At 39.5% G+C, this 18,787-nt stretch overlaps 1 protein-coding gene across 2 annotated transcripts in view; it reads right to left on the bottom strand.

The window, feature by feature from the left end:
• P3H2 (prolyl 3-hydroxylase 2) overlaps positions 1-18,787 on the bottom strand; it is a 165,342-nt gene that overhangs the window by 110,489 nt on the left and 36,066 nt on the right. The window contains exon 2 of one of the 2 annotated variants that reach the window (XM_078068016.1): positions 12,556-12,620. The exons of the other annotated variant lie outside the window; for it this stretch is intronic. The gene's annotated coding sequence lies outside the window, so the exon portion shown is untranslated. The remainder of the gene's footprint in view (positions 1-12,555; positions 12,621-18,787) is intronic. 2 annotated transcript variants of the gene reach the window in all.

The following is an 18,787-nucleotide window of genomic DNA, read 5'->3' as shown; positions in this document are numbered from 1 at the left end:
GCTTAATGGACTGGGGAAGGAGGGCATTCTGATTAGCTCCCAACAATGCACATCCAGTTGTGGAAGTTCTGCTTTGATAACCACCTTTCTGGATTGCCTCCTGCTACCCACCACTTTCCTGGGACAAAGGCTGGTCCAGTGAGGAAGCAGGCCCAGGCAGGTAGCACCTGCTTCCCGGCCACTGGAGAGGCTGCAATGGCTTCCTGCCCCGTGCTTCTGTAGGCATGCCTCTATTACCCCCCAGCGCACCACACTAGCATAATTACCTGTCTTTGTGTCTGCCCTCCCCACTCATTGTGTGTCCTTTGAGCAGCAGGTCTGCGTCCTCTACACTTTCACAAAGCTGGTGCACATCCTAAGTGCTCAGTATGTGTTTGGCAAATGCATCACGTAAGGTTGAGCTCTGTGGGTCAGGGACTCCCAGCAGAGCTGTACCAGGCAGCACCAAAAGCACATACTGTCATCCAACACTGGAGAATGGAAAATTGGAAAGATCACTGTTCTCAGTCACGAAGGCCGTTTCCTTCCCTTGTATCTCCAGCCATGGTGTCGTCATGAGAGAAGCAAATACCAAGGGAAGGAGAAAGCCATGAATTGTCAAAATTGGAAAAAGTGACATTTTCTTATGCATCATTATATCCTTCCTTCACTGCTCCGCTGCACTCCCAGGACAGTTCACCGACACCGGATCCCGCCCTCCAGCAACTACCCTGTAGCTCACACTCTACCAGGGCTGGCCTCCTTGTCCGCCTGGCACTTGAGGATGTGAAAGACATTCTTGAGCTTCCTTGAGTATCTTGCAAGAGCCCTAACCACGCTCTCTTCATCGCATACCCTTGTTCACATGCCTAACTGGCTTCTTGTTTTTCACACCACGAAACTGAAGGTTTCTGCTCATAGTCAGATTTTCTAAGGCCAAGGAGTACCATCATGATTCTAAGTAAGTTACACTGGGAAACCCTAAGAGGCACGGTTCCATTATTTTTTAAAGATGTATTATTTAAAAGAGAAAGAGAGAGAGAGTGTGTGGGTGGGGAGCAGGGGAGGGAAAGAATCTTCAAGGAGACTCCCCACTGAGTGTGGAGCCTGAGGCAGGGCTCCTATCTCATGCCCTTGAGATCATGACCTGAGCCGAAACCAAGAGTTGGATGCTCAAACAACTGAGCCACCCAGGTGCCCCAGCATGGCATGGGTCCGTTTTTAAGAGCAAAGATAATTTTTTTTTTTTTTTTTTTACCAGTTATGACAGATTAATGAAGAAAAAAATCAAAGTAATAATCTTGGACTACTCAGACATTAAGGCTTCAGCCAAAATCAAGAATTTTCTTTTTAAAAACTGGCTATATATAATTTGTTTAACTTAAGAGTTTAAATTTGTTTAACTTAAGAGTTTGATGAGACTGTTTTGCTTAAATAAAATCCAATGCCTGAGAAATACCTGGATTTTGTAACAAATAGCTGGAAATGTTTGCCTTTAAGCAGCCTTTGAGGGAAGTCCCAAATTCACGAAATTCACTGTTTTAGAGGTTCCCAAAATACCTGTAGGTTAAGGGAAAAAAAGTAGCTATTTTAAAAATACAGTAACTACCACTACTAATAAACTATATAGCTAAATCCTAACCTAAGGCATCTATTTTTAAATTAGGCTTAAGATGTATAAGGAAGTTCATATCTAATGCGTAAGTCATTCAACAGCCAAAACTGCCAAGTTTCTGAAAGTTACAAGTGAACACAAAATCTATTCAAGCTCACACATTAATTTTGTGGGAATTAGAGGTACCGTGAATGCCAAATCAGACTTAACAAAAAAATTTCCTGGATATTTAAACAGTCAGTGAGTCATGGAAGTATTTCCCTCTTACTTGCTCTAATTCCAGCTAGTATTTTTTTTTTTTTTCAGTAGTTGTGCGTGCTTTTGGTCAAGTCATCATTTCTCTGTTGTTAAGTAACTGAATGATACACTGTACCTTAGTCACCATAGCCTAATTTAGGCTATGACCTCTACTTCCTGAGACGAAGTATATTCTTAAGGGGCAAAGCAAAGATTTCACATCAAACTATAATTTGTGCTATTTTGTTCCACGGTCTCATAAATGGATGAATTCCGTTATAAAAACTTTAGCGTTTTCTCAGAGTGGATTATAAGCCCAAATCCACCTATTAACATGCTAACAATGGAGGGAAGGGGAGAGTAGGGACGGCAGGAATGATTACCTGGCTTGCTTTAAATCTCGATTACCCGATGCTACAGTGAGAGATGGCTTCATTCCTGATGGTAGGACTCTTAGCTCATCCAGTGCCATTGTTTCTGACCATGGGGCCTTCATAAAGGGATTGAGCTGAAATCAAAAACAAAACTAAAACATCTTCTTTCCCTGTTCTTTCTCCTTCCTTCTTACTTCCCCCACAATTGCCTGACAATCCCTTATCCAGTTTCTTTTCCCTGGGCCTCACGACAACACTCACATAGTATGCCACGTTGGGGACTTTATTGTGTACTAATTTCAACTGAGGGAGAACTGATGTCCCATAAGAACACATATTCCATTGAAAGGTTGATGCAAGGAGCTTAGGGGTAGATTTTACTCAGTGCAATACAGTTCTATGATTTTTAATGAAACACTCTGGTGATAAGCTGCAAGGGCAGGCAAAGGCTCAATGAAAGGTCAGGAATTACAAAGATCAGCAGCAGGAGGATAAGAATGTAGGTTTAACCGCAAAACTCAGAGACAGAAATAGATCACCCAGTTTGTGTTTACCAACCCCTCCTACTGTATCTAAACAATACTAAGCCTTGCAGAGTTTAATTCCAACATGCCCGGCAGGCCATTTCTTAGTTCCCATTCTTCTACTGGAGACCACCAGTACCTCTTAGTTTTGTCTCCTTCCCGATCATTAGGCAAATTAGTGTCTAAGAAGTAAATATATCACGTATTCTTCTCTTAAGAAATCTTTAAGGATTCCTTATCACCTTCAGAAAAAACAGAATACGATGGAATGAAAACAACATGTGTTAAGATTCATGCAAGCCTGGATTTGAATCCCAGCATATTACCAGTTGACCTGGAGCAAGGTTGTTGTGAAAATTACGTGACAAAAAAACATGTCAAATGTCCAGCGTATATTAGGTACTCAATAAATGGCAGATGGACTTTCTTTTTCCTCAAGGTCTTCCACCATATGCCAATTTACTTTTCCAATCTCAGCATACTTTCACTTCTTGATGTGCAGAGTCGAACAAAATGATGTTCTTTCCTCCAAAATGCTCCCCCAGCTGCCTGGCATGCTCTCCATCCTTCATCACAGACATCCTGTATCAACTGTATTCAAATGCTACCCATCCTTCAAAATTCAACCGAAATACTATCTCTTTATTCTGGAATCCTTCCTTATTTCCTTGAATCCTAATCTTTCGCTGTGAATCTCATAGCTTCTTAGGTTTATCTGCCTTTTGGCACTTCCTAATTCTGCACCTTCTGCCATAAACATATGTAGAATACGTATCATATCTATCCCCTTCTGCCGCAATCCTTACTACATCACTTTATTTAACTCTCTAGTCTCAAAATGTTTTGCATGAAATAACCCATTAACAAATTCAAATGAATACATAAAATGATTCTCACTCTCAAGAACTAGCTCTAATAACTGAAACCCCATAAGCCATACATCATTCATTGCTCTATCACTCTACGTAGGATATGTATACTTGTATGTCATGGATTTAGGAGGTTTCCAGTCAATACTTACTGATTAATAACCACGGTACTAGTATCATGTGTGAACATTGCAATTTAAAGCAAAGCTAGACTCTCTGTGTTCAAATCCCAGCTCTTCTGCTTACTAGCTATGTGACCTGGACAAGTTACTTAATCACTCTGTACCTTGGTTTTATAATTTATAAAATGGAGCTAATAATAGTATCTTCCTTCCAGGTGAGTCCTTATTTCAATTTATTAATACAAACATCTATTCCATCTGCGAACCCCATCCTCCAACCCGACCATCACCAATGACTTAAGTAGGGAGCAAGACCCAGAGGTAATGAACTGGTGAGAAGAGAACACCAGCATGGAAGAATAGCAGATGCAGGGGCAAGAATAGGAGTGTGAAGGTAGGCAGTGGTTGAAAGCCATGTGCAAATCCTATTGCACAGTTTTATGTTTAGTTCTGAGCTTCCATTACCATGATCTTTATTTGTTTAAAGAAGTTATGTCAAGCTATTCTATTAAGGTAATGTAATGGGACCAAACCATGTTCTCCAATAAATGGGTCCTGAGATGCCTTATTTTAAAGCTAAGAGCGCTACCTTTACAAATGCTTCATAACCTATGAAAAATGTGCCATGTGTGGAATGTAGCTACTGGTAAAGGACTGGCTGCTTCTAGTTAGTAACAGATAGTCTGCAGATAGCATGAGCTGTGGATTATTAAAATGTTAAACAGTAATCCTGACATGAGAAACTCAGAATTAATCATTTCCACGCCTGAGCCCAGGATCCTACTTCCCAGGATGCCAAGGCAAAAGCAAATGTTTTGGGGACAAAGGCATTTTGCTAAATGCTTGCTGTGGTCAATGCATTTGGCTATTATATTAAGGACAGATTGTAGTATTAATGGCTCTCTTTAAATAGGACAACCATATCAGACACTGCTTGGCAAAAAAAGAAAAAAAAAGTTATTTTTAGAAGTCATATCTGCAGTTGCTTCCAGACTTCTGTTTTGCATTTTTTAGCTTGAAAGGCTCTGATTACAAATTTAATGTTCTTTTAAATACCAGGTATGTTTTATTAGAGATTCAAATAATAATGTTCTATTAAAGTTTCCAACTTTGATGTTCAGTGACATATAAATGTGTCCAAGTCTCCTCCCACCCATTGCCATGATTGTTTTTATAAAGTAAATATTATCCTTGGAGTGGATGAAGCTTGCGTGGCGACCAGCAGAGACCCTCTGAGCTGCCTCTGAAACTCAAACTGTCACCCAAGGATCTGTAGGCAAAGTATTGGAGAGAGAGACGCAGAGGTCTTAAAGAAGGCTTAATATTTTCCGCAAGGAAGGAAACTGAGGAGTCCCCATTCTTTTTTTGTGATGAATTAGATTTGAGACTGCTTATATTCAATGACCTATCTATTTAAAAGTTAAGTTTAAACCAACCCTAACTCAACATTAAAACAAAATAATTTTAGAATAAACACTCTCAATAAAAAAATTCTGGGACACAATTAGGTCATATTGTTTCTGATTCTTTCTGAGAAGTGAGTCATGAGACAAGGCAATGCAGGATGGGCAAGTGAATCACATCAGGATACGGAGATTCAGAGATGGAATGGACAGTCCCAAGCAAGGACGTGTTTTGCAGCTTGATATAAATACAGTTAACAGCTCGGGTATATTTCTGGTCTTTGCGCATTCACATATGTATTTATTTGACCTCTTTTTATTGAGATGCAGAGTGTGAGAGGCACTCTGACAGGCACCGGGAATAGGTGTGGAGCAAAACTGTCCACAGTTTAAAAAGATGAAATTCTGTACAGTTTTGTAAATCTGCCCCCACTCCCCCCAGAAATAAAATGGTATCTTGAGCATGCTCCTGGCAAGAGGAAGTAACAGGATGTCCGTGCCTCAAAACCCCTTGCCCCAGAATGCAAGATGTCCAGGGTCACCAGAAGAGTTTTATGGCCTCCAGGATGGAATCCAGGTTCTCCCAGGGTCAGCGCAGGTAATGTCACTATTTCTGAGATTGTCCAGTTGTTCACTAAACCCGCTTCCTTTCGATCTGGGCACAGAGCTAGAGTCTATTTCTCAGCCCCATTGTATTAACTGTGGCCGCGAGACTGAGTTAGACAATGAAATATGGATGCAGGTGTTGTATGCCATTTCCAGGCCTGACCCAGAAAAGCCTCCCATGAAATCCTGTACTCTTTCTCCTCCTTTTTTACCAACCGGCCAACAGATGCCAACACCTGAGGTGACCTCGAAAGCCGTTTGTTGAAGATGGCAGAGGAACGGTACTCCCCACCACCACCCACCACCACTTGGGACTTTATATGTGAGAATAAGTCTTACTGTTTTAAACCACTGAGATTTAGGAGTTTCTCTTTTACAACAGCCAGAGTTATAGTAATAAAGACACAGAGATTTTTTTTTTTTTCTGTACTTATGCCATTCTAATTGATGGCTTGCTCCTTCTTGCTCTCTCTCCTTCTCTCTTTTCAGTCAAAATCTTGGCCAACATAACATTTGAAAAGAAATATTAAGTTTGAAAAAAAAAGAAATATTAAGTTTGGTTTATACTGCCATTTCCTTAATTTTATAGGAAGTGCAATATAGGGTTTTCATATATGCCTTTGTCACCATGCTATGAGAAAGCTTTCTGGGCTACTACAATAGCCTCTGTCTGTCTTCCATCAGTCTGTCCTCCTGCAATCTGTTGTCTGCATAATTTTATGAAACAAATCTGACAATGAAATTCCTCTGCTTTTTTAAAATTATTTAAGACCTACCATCTACAGTATAAATTTCTTAATATGCCTGCCATTCAAGCTCATTCCCAATCTGACTCCAACCTACATCTCTGGCTTTGTCTATGCAGAGCTTCTTAAAAAAAAAAAAAAAAAAAATAGCTAGAGAGCCCCTCCCCCTGCCATCTCCCAGCTGTGCTTTTGTTCCTGGTATTCCTCCTGTCTAGAATGTCTTCTGAATGCTTTCCCTTCTTACCTTTCAGTTCACATGTCACTTTCTGGATAAAGCTCTCTGACAGTCACTAGCTGAATACTAGTAATTCTTTCCATGATATTCACAAGTGGTTTATCTTTACTTTTAACTATAATGTGTGTGTGTGTGTGTGTGTGTGTGTGTGTGTGTGTGTTGGTAGGTATCTCCACTACCAGATTCTTAGCACTTAGTAGATATGATTGAAATCTGATCCATCTTTTTACCTAGTCCAATGCCTAACATATGGCATTCAAGAAATATTTATTGAACAAAATATAAAGGAAGAGAAAAGAGAAGGAAGAAGAAGAAATACGAATTATTGTGAGATTCTCTTCTTCACTCTAGGAACTTGAGCTCCATGTCTCTTCCTTAGAAGCAAAGACAAAAATCCTCGTGTGATTTCCATATCCCTTTCACTAATCGTTTCTCTCACCTACACATATAAATAAAAAACAAATAGTGACACAAAAACTCCCAATGACAGATCCTCAGGCCCTTTCCACCATTCTCTGAAGGGTTTTTCTTTTGGATAAGTAATGGTTTTGTGTTACTAATGGTTTTGGATAAGTAATGTTTTTGGGTAACTTAATGTTAGTTTACATGCAGGGTTGACACATTTACCTACCATAAGCATATGCTTATGATTCTTCTCACCCGTAAGTATCTGATAAGGTTTTTTCAAAATTATTTATGAAAGCGAAGATAAGTTCTATAAATCACTTATAAAAGATAACAGGAGGGGAAGAATCAAGGGGGGGATATCGGAGGGGGAGACGAACCATGAGAGACGATGGACTCTGAAAAACAAACTGAGGGTTCTAGAGGGGAGGGGGGTGGGAGGATGGGTTAGCCTGGTGATGGGTATTAAAAAGGGCATGTTCTGCATGGAGCACTGGGTGTTATACACAAACAATGAATCATGGAACACTACATCAAAAATTAATGATGTAATATATAGTGATTAACATAATAAAAAAAGGAAAAAAATAAAATAAAATCCTTTCTCAGAACTTTAAAGAGAGTATACTGTCAGTAAACATTCTGAAAGGATTTTAAGAAGGAAATTAACCTAGTGGAAATGCATTAAATAAAACTAAAGTAACAGCTAAATAACAAGACTGGAAAGAAAGGTGACAACCTTGTCCCATCTTCTGAAACATTATAAAACTCCAGATACCACAACCAATCCCACTGGTCACTCTGTAGGTTCCCTGGTAGTCTGGCTACACTGGGGTGATCTGGTCACACTGGGGTGGTCTGGCCCTGCTGGACACACATAGATGGTGAGAAGTTAGCCCCATCTTTTTCTTTCACAAAAGTTGTTGGGTCTTAGAAATGCCAGATTTGGTAAACTGGGCTCACTCTAAACTCTGACTGATGACAAAACTGAACTGTTTCCTATTTTAACATTTCTCAAGACCTGGCAAAGCCACATAGAGTAATACTATGTAGGAGATTTGTTTTCTCTGGAAAACTATTGTTTGATCAATGCAATATTCCTGGAAGAAGATGCAGGCACAGACAGGGCAGTTTTATAAAAGCCAAAATTGCAATTTCCTGAATGAGAAGGTTTATCACTTAACAGGATCACCTATTTTGCTCAGTCTGCTATTTGCTGATCTGAATAATGTATATTTTTTCTTTAGCAGTAATTTTCAGTTCTCTTACTTATTGTTTTCACATCCAAAAATTGAAAATTAAGTATAATTTCTAAGACTTCTATCAAAAAAGAAATGGCAATTAAAAAAAAAATCCATTGATTTAATCCCCTATTATGACTTCTAAATTCTTGCTACATATACCATCCCATGCCCAGTGATATCCTGAGAAACCATAGAAAAAGGTACTTCATTGTAAAAAGGTCAGTATTTTCATAGGTGGAACTATAATTAGTTCCAACAAAAATTCTATTCTCTGGTATATATCTAAGACAGCCTCACCCATCTGTGCCTTCCATATAACAGAAGCTCAATAAATATTTGGGGAATTAAGGAATGAATATCAGCTACCATGTGGATTGGCCCCAGACCCTAGAATAGTATCTTCTGGAGAAAGTATACCAAGAAGAACAAGAAAGTCTATGGTGACACATGCTTGGCTTCTCCTGGGACACAGCTAAGGCTTTGGTTTCCAATAAAAGGACATGGCCACCTTCAATATGGGGCCTAATTAGCTCACCAACCTCACTGAGTTAGCACCCTTTGGCTTTTCACCGATGTCAAGGCTGTAAAAAATGGAGGGTTCACAGTCCCTAGAAATCTGTTCCTAATCTCAATGTAGATATTATATATGGGACATTTTGAGCTCCTTCCATAAATAAATCTCCTCTTCACCTACCCTAAGGTCCAACCAGACAGAACTTCTTCCCTGTAAAATTCATAACCAATTCACCTTTCCTGCTTTCCCAGTCTTCATCTCTGTGTGTTAAAATTCTGCTTCTCTCTTCAGTGACTGAAATGGCGTGGCACTGCATTCAGAGGTCTAGTTAAAAAGGAAGAGCCCACGAGGAGATAGAAAACAGCCTGTTAAAAGAAGGGAAGCCTAGAGAAGGAAAGGTTTCAGATGCAATGGAGGAGAGTGAAATATGGCTGAGAAGTCAAGAAAGCTGGAGGTAGATAACTGACCATTGGCTCTAGCAGGCTGTGCACCACTGAGGACATTTATGAGCGCCACTGCAGTGCTGTGGTCTAGACAGAAACCCAGTTAGCATGAGTTGTGGAGAAAATGGGGGAAGAGGTGGAAGAGACAGCAAGTCCAGACAAGTTTTTGAAGAAAAAGTGAGGTCAAAGGAGGTTTATTTGTTTTAAGATAGGTGCTTTAATGTAGGTTTGTGAGCTGATGGCAATCATCCAGGAGCTATAGAGACACTGATGATGCAAGAGTTAAAAAAAAAGAAGAAGGAGGAGGAGGAGGAGGAGGCAGAGAAGAACTGCAAGCATGAACTCCTTTGGAAAGCTACAGGAAATAAGCTAGACTCAAAGTACTAGCCAAAAATTTTAATATCATATTGATCTTTACACAGCTTTATTTAACTTTATTGTATTTCTTTCACATTATTATTGCTGTTATTGAGATAGAAGGGAAACAGCTGTGTATCTATATATCTTCAGAAGCTGGTGGACTGGAGGAATTGAGGGTGAGAATATGAGATTGTTCTCATCTGATGACATCTATCCCATCTTCCTAGAAGTCATAATACAGGACAAGTTGTAGAAGGGGATCTAGAAATTATCTGGTTCAATGTTTTTCATCTTGCATTTGGGGTAACTAAGTTCTAGGAATGTCAAGGGAGTTGCTGAAGGCACAAACATTGAATGTGTCCTCTGAAGGAGTATGCAGGACTTGCCTGAGTCAAGCTGCCTCCCCTTTTCCTCTCCAGCATAATCAGGAACTGTAACCAAGGAGGGAGGACTCACAGTTACAGCAAGGAGGCAAGAGTTTATAGGACAGTAAATCTTGGTTATACTCATAGCCATTTCTCCTTCCCACATTAAACACTCTTATTTCTAACAAGCCATACTAACAGCCAGACTTCTCAAAAAATTATCTTTAGTAAAAACACATTGTCTGCCTGAAGTGGGATTTCCATTACCTCAAAATTGCTTCAAATTCCACCCTTTTGCTATAGCTTAATGTTTTATGCTTAAATGTTGCCCTCACTTCTTTAACTTCTGTTAACGAAGTCTAAAATGCTCATTGTTAAACTGTCCAGAAAAGAACATCACAATCAAATTATGTATAGACTACATGAGGTCTTTTTAAGTGATTTAAAAGCTGAATAAATTAAATCAAGGAAAATAATTTATAGAGAGATTTGAGAAAGATCATTTTGGCTTTAATTCTGGATTCTAGAACTTTCTTTTCCACTAGCTTCCAAGAGATACATCAAATCTAAGTACCTAATTTCCTCAACAAATTCCAACATGTTGCAGAATGACATATTTGCACTGAAATTCATGAACTCAGCAAAATGCCATGACACTGACTTTAGCTATCATGATTTGTTTTAGGCATCCAGACAGAATCCAAATGTTTACTAGTAAATGCTGAAATAAGAATCCTTTGAAAGGTTTATATTAATTTTGAAGTTTCCTATTATAAACCACAAAAAAAGGCTTTTTTTAGTACTAGTCCCTAAAAGGAAACTGACACCTTGAATTAAACTTAAAATATTCAATAAGTTTTGTTTTGTTTTGTTTTGTTTTTTCCTGGCAAACCAGTTAAATCTGCTTGCAGTTCTAGGGACATGTAAGTCCAGTCTGCTTCTATAATTCCTAATTAATCCTGTATTATACTAATCAATGCGTAAATGTTGGCTGATGGCCACTATGAATTTTTATTAGAAAAATCAAATATAGAACAATGTAATTTATTCCAAATTATCCCAGTGAGAATTTTAAAAGCACTGTTGGGCTATCTTACTACTTTCCATTCCAGGAAAGATTACAGTCATTATCTTCTTGTAGTATTCATTGATCTTTCTAGGCACACACATGTTGAAACAACCAACCAACCAACCAACCAAAAAGTTGTAAACTTGAAAAAAGTCATTAATTACAAAGATAACTTAATTTTCTAGTATTTAAGATTTATTTCAGATTGGTTCTGGGTAAGTCTTCTGATCTCAGGTCTGAGTTTGGGCAATAACTCAAGGAACAATGATGAATTAGGAAAAATATGTGCAGGATTAATATCCTTACCCATAATATAAATCCTATATAGCAATAAGAAAAATAATCAATACCTCGATAAAATGGACAAAAGACATTAACAATGATCCATAAACATATTTTAAAGATTTTTTGTACTGATAATAAAAAAATGCAAGTTAAGACATGATGAATTTTGTATCCATCAAATTATCACAGTTTCCTTTACTTAAGTAAAATCTCGAAAGCTGGCAGTGGTCCTAGAAAACATGTTTGATTCTCAGCTGCATCTGTTTAGAGTATTAAGTGATGCCAATTTTCTCAAGGATGATGTGGTAATATATTTCAAATGTCTTAAAAAGTGTGCATACTATTTGATTTAGCAAGTCTACTCCTAGGAATGCCTTAAGGAAATGAGGGGAAATGAAGATCTCAATAAAGTGATAGCATCCAGTAATCTTGATGAGAGCACAAAACCATACCCAGCTCAAAGAAGTAGAGCACGTATTTGTTAAATAGGTTATAATATATTCATATGATAGTTAACACTACAGCCATTTAAAAATGTAAAAGATTTCATTTTCTACATTCTTAATTAATAAAAATTACAGAACAATATGCACCATATAATTCAAGTTTTGTTGAAATAGACATGTATATCTAGCGGGGGTGTATCTGAAATGGTGCACATTCAAGTGTTATGAATGGCTAGGTCTGGGAGACATTGTTGAGTGAGCACTGATTACTTAATTTCTTATCTGTACTTTGCTTCTCTGTATTTGGCAAATGGTCTGCAACGAACATGTATTATTTCAGAAAAAGTAAATATTATTCCTGAACCACTACTGTAACAGTCTCATCAGAGTTACTGTTTTCCTGTACTATTTTTAAACCGCACTTATAACACTCTGCAAATAGCAAAAACAAAATCACATCAAAAACATGGAAATAATATAAACAGGAGCTTGTAATCAGCCCTGTGAAAGCACTGATGATCAGAATTTGGCACTCATGGGCCGAGAGATCTAATGAGTTCTGAATGGACTGAGGGTGATGGTAAGTGGTCTTGGTTAAATGGATGCATACATTGCGACTTAGGAGCTGTGTGCTTCTCTGTGTGCATGTGATGCTTCAATGAAAAAAATGAAAAATGACTGCAGCCATTGAATGCTGGGTTTCTCAGTACAGACCTGCAGCAGAGCTAGAAGGAAGCCCACGGGGTCATTCACTCTAGCGTCTCGGCGCTTCTTCAGGGCTGAACAGAGAAGAGAGGCCACAATGACTTGGATGTCATTCCACTGTCAGACAGTTTTGATAAAACCTTATTTTTCAAAAGGAACCACAAACAATCTGTCTTTCTTCAACTTCCAGGCAAGGCTGAGCTAATCGACTACAGGCCTGCGTGAGTGTAGACGGCGAGAGGGTCATCAGGCACAGAGAGCCCGCATGCACTCCTTCATCTGGCCTGAGAATGGCAGTGGCCCGCAGAGCTCTTGGGGCTCGGGACTGAAGGACGATGACAGCAGCATTCCCAGACACTGCAGTGCAGTCAACAGAAGGAGGACAAATGCAAAGAGTGGGGCCAGACTGTCTACAGCTGGGCTGATATCCGGCAAGCTGAATTTCTCTTTCAAAGCCAGGGGTGTATGGACGCCCCACAAATGAGAGCCAAAGGAAGAGATGCCTGTGATAATGGAAACGGACCATGTAAGTGCAACCAAAAACTTTTGCTTGTTTTGAACTAAGCCCATACGTCACCCTGAGCTACAAACAAGACTGTGCGGTGAATCATGTCTGCAGCTGTATGAACAATGCCTGAATTTTTAACATGACACACAGAACTTACAAACAATACTTTTGAGCACAGTTTATTTTTTGTGGATAGATCGGCTATTGAAACAGACTATAAAATGAATGACTTATCAATAAATTAAGAAATACTACTGCACAAACAGAAGACAGGACACTTAACCTACAAGTCAGGTTCACTCTTGGGTTTACTCTTGGTTTACTCTTGAGTCTCCATAAAAAAAGCTATATGACTCTAACTAAAACATTCCATCTTGTACTACTTCAATCTATTCATTAAAGCATAACTGGACCACTTCATCCTAAAATCTCATTTATTCCAGCGAATCCAAATCTAAATCTAAGCACTATGATTCTTAAATGTATAATCTCATAGTTAAGGCTTCTCTGTAAAGAGAAAAGAGACGTCTCACTTTTCCAAATACAATTTCACTCTCACATTTGCAAAAGCTGTGTTTGTACGAGTATTATACAACCAATCCCAGCTCCTTACAGCCACAGGGGAAACATAACAAGACAGAGAGGGCGGGGCACCAGGGAAGAAGGCAAGCTAGTGTCTCCTTACCCAGCATCTCTTTCGATTGTCCACTATTGTTTCATGTCTTTTTCTCTCCCTTTTTCATGCACCCTCATATGACCCCTCGAAAATGAAGAAAGGAAAAAACTGACAAGCACGATAGAGAGAGGAACGTACACAGACGCTCCAACTCTTGGACAATCAGAATGGCTCTGACTACAATCACTTCTTTCTAAAACTCCCTTCCTCCAGCTTTGCACAAGCTGCTGTCCACTCACCCTAAAGGACACTTGACAAACAGCCCTTCCTCCAGATAGTGCTCTCACCCACTCCGCTATCACTTATTAGTACCTAATGCGGGCGATCCTTTGATTCCCTTTGCATAGGGAAAACAGAGAGGATCTCTGTTCTCAAGGAGCTCACAGCCCAGGAGTGACAAACAGAACATGAAACAAGTTACGGTCCTCCAGGTTAGGAAAGGATAAAGCCACTGAGAGGAACACACAGAAGGAAAGCATCCTTCCAAACTGCAGGGGTCAGGAAAAGCTCCCTGAAGGGCTCCGAAAAAAGGCTAGGATGTACACATGTGGAGATAAAAGGGAGAGGTACAAAGGAAGAGAGACAAATAGGAGCGAGTTTGGGTTGGCACTTAGGGTCCCCAAAAAGAAGTAGTGGAAGATCGGGCTGAATGATACGATGGGTCAGACAAACCTCGAGAGCCTTGGATTCCAGGCTAAGGTAGGCAGGCTCTTTATACTGTAGAGGGATCGTTACAGATTTTGTATGAGAGGACCAATACAATTGAATCTGTACTTTGTGATGATTCATAGTCAAACTTCCCAAAAATAAAGTATTTCTTCAGAAGTTGTATCAGCTATGTTTCAGAGAAAATCCCCCAGGGATATTTAATCCCAGCTTGGTCTTGTACTGCTCGTGGTCACATAAACTGTTGCTCGGCATGGTATTAGATGTGAATTGAGCAGATTTTATTTCATCTATTCAGTTCATATTTCTTGGACAACTTTGGTTTTATTCTTCCTGGGCTTAACCCTCAATGCCAGCAAGTTATGGCATCCAGCCATTTTAAGGTGTGGTATTATATATATACATACACACACACACACACACACACACATATATATGTATATGTTCAAACTGAAGTAATTAAGGACAAGTGTCCTTAATTTTGAGATATTTATGTGGGGGCAGGAGCACACTCTGGATTTCAAGAGCCAAGTGCTCCCTGCTTCCTGGAATCTTGACAAAAAAGAGGATGTGTTTGACTATAAACTATCAAAAGCTGGAATATTCCCTGAAGTTCTTTCCTGGCTCTAGGAAATGGAATGCCGGGTGATTCTAAACTATAGTGATGTGCTCCCTTAATCGTGTAAAGATGAGGCAGCTATCATAGCTCCAGCAACATGAACTAAAACATGAAAGAAGCTACTGCCATGAAGGTAGAAAAGAATACATGCACTATGAGGGGTATACTCTTAGAAAGTGAGTGTCCACTCACAGATCCACATATCCTCCCGTTCCAAGTTGACCTTGTGACCCAGGTACATGGGATGAACATAAGTTGTTCCAAGTGGCTGACATGTGTCTATGGTCCTGGAATCAAATAAAGCTGAATATTTCATAAGGTGTTGTCATGCACAATTCTGTCCTCATTTATCTGAGGAGAAAGGAAAGCCACAGAGAAAAGATGACAAGCTCAGGGCTGCACCAGCTGCTTGATGCGAGCACACAAGTTAGCAATGAAGTCTTCCAAGTCCAGGTAAGGACACACCATGTTGGTCTCCTCCTGTAAACAGTATGAGCTGTCTTGACTTTAGCTCAGCAATGATGATTCACTTGATCAATAATTGCAACTACCTCAGAGAAACTCTGAGGACAAGCAAGCTAACACTCCCGTTTTTGGAGGAAAGTTTTCTCATTCTGAATGGTGGGTTGAAACACAGTACCATCTACCTCAGAGAGGCGCTAACATTTTCTAAGCATCCCATAGCCATTGTGGGATCTTTAACGAGGAGTCTGTATCTGAAAAATATACAAATATAAAAAAAGAGAAAAAGAAAAAAGAGGTAGGGAAACTTTCTTGACTGTTTTTAGCTCTGGTTGATTCTGACTCAGAACCACTGGCATGCGTGATTGAACGTTTTGTGTATGACACGAATTCCAGCCCAGTGCCCTCCATCCGACATGTTCTCATTCCTGAGCCTGACAGCACAACTGGTCTCCTAGCAACTCTCAACATTTTCTCTGCCTAGTCATCTGTAGCAATTGGCTCTTTTTCATGGTTGTCCTTCTCTCATCCCCTGTCCAGACAGAAGAAAAGCCTTCTATGCCAGCAAAGGGGTCTGAGGTCTGGATCTAGATCTGGAAAATCAGTTGAGATTGAATTTCTCCTCTCCCATCCTAGGTCTCTCCCCCCACTCCCTTTTCTCCCTTCTCTTTTCTGTTTGTCTCTCTCTCTTTCTCTCTCTCTCTCTCTCTCTCACACACACACACACCAGCAAACAGAATGGTCTTGAAATCTATCCTGAGTGATGGCAATATTGTTTAGTACAAAAAAACATGGAATGTTCCTTGCCTAGAGGTGAACTTAAGAATACTGCTTCATCTCATTGGATACCTCATCACGTGAAAGGGGATGGCAAATATCCACCTCACATCGTTATTGTAAGGCTCAAAAGATGTAATGAATGGTAAATGGTTTTGAAACGATAAAGATTTTAGTTATTACATTAACAGTATTAATTTTAAGAGTAAGTAGAGGAAATACGCTTTAGACACACATTTAGAAACAAAAACAAAGAGGAAACCTGGAAAAACCAGTAATCATTCACTGAAGACCAAACTCCAGTCATAACATGATTAGAATTTACCCTCTCTTCATCCAAATTTTAAGTACTGACTGCAACTTACCGAAATATGAGACCAGGAAAACCAAGACGTCATTAAATCTAACAATTTTCAGATGACTTAATACTGCTCCTGTTGGCCCAAGGCAAATCAATCAAGGGCCCTTCCAACTGCCTCCAACATGGCTTAAAACATCATGTAAGAATGGATAGGGAACTCCTCTAAACCCTTTCAATCCTCTTCCTCAAGACATAATAAAGTATAACTGGAGTTTGGAGGTAGGCAGAGCGGAGAAACACCGAAGGGCGAGAAGAATTTAGCTCTCGAAGTCCCTGGATGGTAAGCTCCATAAATCCAGAGATCATGGGTTATTTTGTTTGTTTATGTATTTGCTTTGTTTTAGCTTTTTGTAGTTATCATTTTGTCTTCACTGCTAAGAACAGGCTCTAGTATTTGGTAACCTGTCAATAAACATTTGTTGAAAGATGGAAAAAGTCTGTAGTCAGGGCTATCAAACTGCTACGTTTATGTTTGACAAACTAATGTGATTACCACTAATACAAAAGTCAGAAAATATGTGTCAGTCATTTGGTACTTGTAAGATCTCAATAAATGGAAGGTGTTTTTTGCTCTACTATCCAATACAACCATCATTCATTATCACATATTAAAGGTAAGTGGTTAGGGGGAATTACAAACAAGGAGCTTTACAATCTAGCAAAGGAGAGCGAAGAGCAATAATAGACCCATTGACAAGGAAATACATTTTAAGAGCAAATGACATACATTTTCACAAACTAGAAAGCGCTATAGCAATTTCAAGTGTTACTCTCCTCATTCTTAATTTCACAGGAAAGAAAAAAATGGGCTCAATTCCCTCCACTCTGCATGCCCAAACTTTTCACTTGTTTATTTTTACTTATTCTCGATAAGATCATCACTTCCTTCCTGCAAACTAAGACTCTGCTCTTCTAGGTAAGCTGCAAAGAAACCAGCAGGTACACACTTTTTGGGGTTTTTTGTTTTTTGGGTTTTTTTTTAGTCAAAAGGTGCAAGAATGGTCAGACAGCTCCCATGGACCCTTTGCTGGGAGTTGCAGGGGGTGTGAAGACTGTTTGCTTGGAAGCTGTATGCACAGGGGTGAGGGGCATGGGCTTTGGAGCCTGAATGTCCACCATGCTCCAGTCCTAGCTCAGTCACTCACTATCTATGTAACCATGGACATCACCTTAACCTCTCTGTGCCTCAAAAATACACATCTGTAAAGCGGGACATAACAGTACCTACCAAAAGGGATTATTTGGAGAACTGAGTTAATACATAATGAACCAGAAATTGAACAATAAATAAGCAACTAATGAACAATAAACACGTTTAAATTTTATTTTTAGTAGAATATGATTTGGCAGTATCCCTTTAGATATATGCCCACAGTTCATAATACCGTACTTCCTTAATAACTGATCTTCCTGAGATTGAGAGTCCACTAACGTCCCAAAGACACAGAAAGACTCGGGGCACCTGGGTGATTCCATCAGTTAAGCTACTGACTCTTGATTTTGGCTCAGGTCATGATCTCAGGGTCATGAGATTGAGCCCCACGTCAGGCTCCACACTAGGCGTGAAGTCTGCTTAAGGTTCTCTCTCTCCCTCCGCCCCTCCCTGCTCGCGCACACACACTCTCTCTGGGAGAAAAAAAAAAAAAAAAGACACAAACACACTCCCCCAGTTTGCATCACACTTTCCACCTGCTTAACTGACTACCCACCAACATCATACATGGGGCTAGGAACTGGTACAGAGAAGTAAATAAGACATTGAACTTCTTTAATTCACGGACTTGAGGCAGTATGTTTTAATGGTAAAAAGCCTTGGCTTTAAAGCAGATAGATATGAATTCAAAATACTGTCTGTTACTTATTAACTGTGTAACCTACAGAGTCAACCTGCCAGTGCTCAGTTTTCTCATCTATGGCAGAGGGTGTTAATAGCAATTTCAGAGATATATGATAGGCCATGAAATAATGCATGAAAGTAACTAGGACGGTGCTGAGACTATAAAACTATTCAGTAAGCAACTTCACAGTGATTACAACATAGGAGAAAGGCAGTTTATATATTACTAGTAAAGGCAGACAAAACAAATAGTAAGAGAATTCACAGGCACAGATGGTTTAGGGAAGTGACCATACAGTCTAGAAAACCAGCTAAGGGGATGGGATAGGACTTGC

This window comes from Halichoerus grypus, chromosome 1 (genome assembly GCF_964656455.1).
Source record: "Halichoerus grypus chromosome 1, mHalGry1.hap1.1, whole genome shotgun sequence".
NCBI lineage: Eukaryota > Metazoa > Chordata > Mammalia > Carnivora > Phocidae > Halichoerus > Halichoerus grypus.
Note: the sequence above shows the minus strand (reverse complement) of the source record. Positions and strands in the feature narration are given on the sequence as shown.